Here is a 5,363-nt window from a genome sequence, read left to right as displayed (position 1 = left end):
TTTTTTTTTTTTTTTTGGTAAAGGAGGAGCTTTTCCATTTCACTTTTCTATTTTTGAAGAATTGACCTACAAAAAAAAAAGAATTTAAGAAAAATTTTAATTGTAAAGGTGATGTACAGAGGAGTTACAGTTACATAATTCAGGTAATGAGTACATTTCTTTTTTTTTTTTTTTGGCCAGTCCTGGGCCTTGGGCTCAGGGCCTGAGCACTGTCCCTGGCTTCCTTTTGCTCAAGGCTAGCACTCTGCCACTTGAGCCACTGCGCCACTTCTGGCCGTTTTCTGTATATGTGGTGCTGGGGAATCGAACCCAGGGCCTCATGTATACGAGGCAAGCTCTCTTGCCACTAGGCCATATCCCCAGCCCAGTACATTTCTTTTTGAACAGTGTCACCTCTTCCCTCAAGAATTTTTTTTGTTCAGTAGTAAACTGCTGCTTTAAAAATTGTTTTTTAATTGCTCTTTGTAGATACATATTTCTTTCTTTTTTAAAATTAAATTTTCTTATCAAGATGATGTACATAGGGGCTACAGTTACATATGTAAGGGAGTGAGTACATTTCTTGTCAAACTTGTTACTTCTTCCCTCGTTTTTCTCCCTTCCCTCCTTCTCAGTGCCTCCCCCCACCTGAGTTGTACAGTTTGTTTACCACATATTGTCTTGTATGTATAGCTATTGCATTGGTTTGCCTTTTATCCTTTCTCTCACTGTTTTGATGTTCCCCTCTCCCCTTCCCTAATTCAGATAAACATATATACAATACCCAGGGTACCAAAATCAAATACAATGACAACAGGGGATAAACTACAGGGAAGAAAAACTCAAGCAAAGAAATAATTTCACATAGTACGTTAAAAATAACAACAATAAAAAACCACTTGTTTACATGTCTTGGAGTTCATTTTGCTTAGCATCATCTTATATGATTATATGTACATGGTCATTGAGCTATTGTGATTCTCTGCTAGGTCTGTCCTAAACATACACTAATTATTACCAATGAGGGAAACCAGAGTCTATGTTTCTTTGGGTCTGGCTCACTTCACTTAGTATGATTTTTTTCCCAAGTCTTTCCATTTCCTTACGAATGGAGCAATGTCATTCATACAGAAGCATAGAATTCCATTGTGTATATATACCACATTTTCTTGATTCATTCATCTACTGAGGGACATCTGGGTTGGTTCCATATTTTAACTGTGGTAAATAACGCTGCAGTGAACATGGTTGTGCTGGTAGCTTTAGTGTGGCATGTTTGTGGTCCTTTAAATGAATATTTCTAGATTTTGAAGTGGTCTTCCACAGATCTCTGATATAATTTTTTTTATTTTAAAACTTTTTTTTTTTGCAGTACTTTTAGTTTTACAACTAAACTGAGTGGAAGGCACAGTGATTTCCACTATGTCCCCTACCCCTACATGTGGATGACTTCTCTTTTATCCCTTATCAACATGCCTCACCAGTGGTACAGCTGTTCAAATTGATGAACCTGGATTGATACATCATTTTCATCCAGAATCTTTAGGTCACCTTAAGGTTCACTCTTACCAGATATGTACATTCTAAGCATTTGACAAATTTTAACACATTTTTCCACCATTGTAGTCTCATTCATCATTCATAGTAGTTACAGTGTCCTAAGGATCCTCTGTGTTCTACCTATGTATCCCTTCCTCCCCTACCCCGAGCTTCTTGGCAGCCAGTGCTCTTTTTACTGGCTCCATCTTTAGCCTTTACTAGAATGTCGTGTTATCAGATAACATACAGGTTGTTGGTTTTTTTTCCGACTTAGTAATATGCATTTAAGCATCCACTGTATTTTTCTTGTGGCTTCAAGCTCCTTTTGTTACAATGCTGGATTAACATTCCACTATCTAGATGTATCACAGTTTTATCCACTTACCAATTGAAGGACATTTCAGTTTCTTCTAAGTTTTGGCAGTTATGGAAAAGCTACTGTATAATCCATGTGCAGGCGTTTGTATGGAAATACTTTTTACTCCCGATCAAGAAGCATGATGGTTGGACTACATTGGGAGAATATGTTTAGTTTTTTAAGAAACCACCAAACTTTCTTCCAAAATGGACATGCCATTTTTCATTCCCACCAGCAATGACTGAGACTTTCTGGCTGTTCCATGCCTTGTCAGCATTTGATGATATCAGTATTCTGGATTTTTGGCCATTCTGAAAGGTATGTGATGCAGTGGTTTCTCATTATTTTAATTTGCACAGTAACATACAAATTGGACATCTTTTCTGTATTTTTTTTTGTGAGATATCTGTTAAGTTCTTTGACTTTTTAGGTAAGTTTTCTTATTGTTGAATTTTAAGAATTATTTGTATACTATGTGTAATGATACTTTATCATATATTTTGCATGTGTTTTTTTATGCTGTTTTCTGCTTTTATTCTTTTGACAGTGTCCTTTGCAGAGCATAAAATTTTAGTTTGAACGAAATTCAGCTTCTCATTTATTTCATAGGTCATGCTTTTGACATTACCTATAAAGTCATTGGCAGACTCTAGGCCATCTTGATATTCCTCTGATCTCCTAGGAGCTCTACAGTTTTGTGTTTTCCATTTAAGTCTGCGGTCCATTTTCAGTTAATTTGTACTGAGGGCATAAAATGGGCCAGCTACATACTAAATACAAAATGATTTAATTATTCCCTTTTCTGTCTTCTGAAAGATTATAATTATAGGGAATTGGTATAAATTCTCTTATATTTTTGGTAGAATTTACCATTGAACCCATCTAGACATGATGCTTTGTGTTATGGAATGTAATTTATTATTGATATAATTTCTTAGCTTGGACATAGTCATTTTTTTTTCTGTTTCAACAGATTCTGTCTTTTAAGAAATTAATTCCATCTTGGATATCAAATTTGGGGACATACAGTTCTTAAGTTCTTCTTCAAATGTCCATAGGATATATAGTAATGTCCATTTTCATTTATAATATTAGTTTGATACTGTGTCTTCTCCTTTTTCAACCTGTCTGAAGTTTTTCTGAGTTCATTGATCTTTTCAAAGAGCCCAGTTTCCACTTGTTTTACATTTTTAACATCACTGATTTGTGCCTTAATTCTTACTGTGGTTTTCTTCTGTTTACTTGGACTTGTTTTTTAAAAATAATTTTTCTAAGGTATAAGTTTATAATTGATTTTTTTTATCTTTTTTTCTTCCCTAACACACTTTACGGGAAAAATAAATTTCCCTCTAAGCACTACTCGTGGTACGTCCCACATATTTTGATCAGTTGTGTTTTTATTTTCACTTAGTTCAAAATGTTTAAATTTGTCTTGAGATTTCTTTTTGACTTGTGTTATTTTGAAGTATGTTATTTAATCTAAAAGTGCTTTAGGATTTTCCAGTTTTCTTTCTGCTTGTTGTTGATTTCTAGTTTAATTCAGCTGTGATAGGAAAGTAGATATTGGGTTTCTTAAAGTGTGTTTTATGGCCCAAAAAGAGATGTGTCAAATGTTTTATGTGAATTTGGGATGAGTTAATATATTCCGCTGTTGTTAGATGAAATAATGTGTAGTTATCCCTTATATCCAGTTGATTTGTGTTGTTATTCAGTTCAACTATGTCCTTACCCACATTCTGCTGGGTAGATTTATTTTGTTAGAGGAATGTTGAAGTCTTCAATTTAATAATGGATTAATCTTCCTCTTCCTTGCAGTCTTTCCAATTTTTACCTCATGTATTTCCATTTTAAGTTGTTAGGTACATGCACATCTAGGCTTATGCTATATGAAGAATTATCCTCTTTATCATTATATAATTCCTCTCTTTATCACTGGTATTTTTTACTGCTCTGAAGTGTGTCATATCTGAAATTAATACTCTGCTGTCTTGCTAACTAGTCTTAGCATAGCTTTTTTCCCCTCATCTCTTTACTTTTTTATTTACTTGTGTCTTTATATTTAAGTAGATTTCTTGTAGACAGCATATACTTGGGTCTTGCTTTATGATTTACCTAGATCTTTTAATTAATTCATTTTGACTTTATATTCAAAGTGATTGTTAATAGAGTTCCATTAATAGCTATCATATTCTTTTTGTTTATTGAATTTTATATACTGCTTATATTTATTTGTTACTTTTGTTCTTTGTCCCTGTTTTCCATTTGGGAAATTTTTTTTTTGTTATTTTGCTTTTGTTTTGCTTTTGTGGCCTAGGTTTGTCTGAAACTTGGTAGGTAGGTAGAACACATTGGCATTAAACTCTCCTGCTTTTGCTTCCTTTATGCTAGGTTTATAGGTATGTAACATGGAACGTTCTTTTTTTATTGTGACCAATAACTGTGAGATTGAAAAGGAATATGAAGTTCTTTTTCATATTAAATAATAAGAACTAATCAATACTGGCAAATTTGAAAGCTAATTTTGATTTTTATTTTATTGAATATATTGTCTTTTGTGTGTGTGTGTGTGTGTGTGTGTGTGTGTGTTCTTAGTAACAGATACCAACATGTGAAGCTTTTTTATCTTAAAGAATCATGCACTAAAAAAATAGTTTAGAGAGGGTATTGTTGCTTCCTTAAAGTAGGCAGGTAAAAGCTGGAAGGTTCATGAGAAATGGAGAAATTTTAGAGTTCTGGCTCTTTTCTCATTCATTCATTGTTCTTAGATTTGTACCTCTATACTCCAGATAGGTGGGATTACAATGGAAAGATTATGAGTAGAACAAGGATGATACCAAAATGTACCTTGGACAAGTTATATAATGAGCTCTAGATAATTTTATTTGTTTGTTTGGTTTTGTTTTTTTGCCAGTTCTGGGGCTTGAACTCAGGGCCTGAGCATGTCCCTGGCTTCCTTTTGCTCAAGGCTAGCACTCTGCCACTTGAGCCACAGCTCCACTTCTGGCTTTTTTTCTATGTATGTGGTGCTGAGGAATTGAACCCAGGGCTTCATGTATAGGAGACAAGCACTTTACCACTAGGCCATATTCCCAGCCCGCTAGATAATTTTATTATAATTTGTTCAATATACAATAAGTAAACTATGCCTATCTTGTAGACTTAACTTCTATTTCTAAAAGCCAGAAAACAAATGGGCAAAATTTTTGTTGCAAAAAGAATGCCCTGCCTTTTCCACTGTATCCATTTTTAGATCAGTCTGGCTGATGGCAAAGTATAGAGATGTTTGGTACACAGGTGCACTGTCTAGCAGCTGTTGGAAATATTCCCTCATCCCCTCTTCTATTCCTTTCACCTTCTTCACATGTAATTATGGCCTGGTTAAACCATTAATGCTAAAGATGGGGTTTGAGAATTTGAATGTTCATGAAGAAGTACAACCCAGAGTCATTCAGGCAGATGAATTTAACTGCCTGGATGACTTTAGTTT

The 5,363-nt window shown here is 34.3% G+C and overlaps 1 protein-coding gene across 1 annotated transcript in view; it reads left to right on the top strand.

Moving 5' to 3' along the window:
* Positions 1–5,363, top strand: part of Lemd3 (LEM domain containing 3) — a 52,396-nt gene that overhangs the window by 17,603 nt on the left and 29,430 nt on the right. The window lies entirely within an intron of this gene.

The sequence above is a fragment of the Perognathus longimembris genome, chromosome 1, assembly GCF_023159225.1.
Source record: "Perognathus longimembris pacificus isolate PPM17 chromosome 1, ASM2315922v1, whole genome shotgun sequence".
NCBI lineage: Eukaryota > Metazoa > Chordata > Mammalia > Rodentia > Heteromyidae > Perognathus > Perognathus longimembris.
The sequence above is the reverse complement of the archived record's forward strand: the minus strand, read 5'-3'. Positions and strand labels throughout refer to the sequence as shown.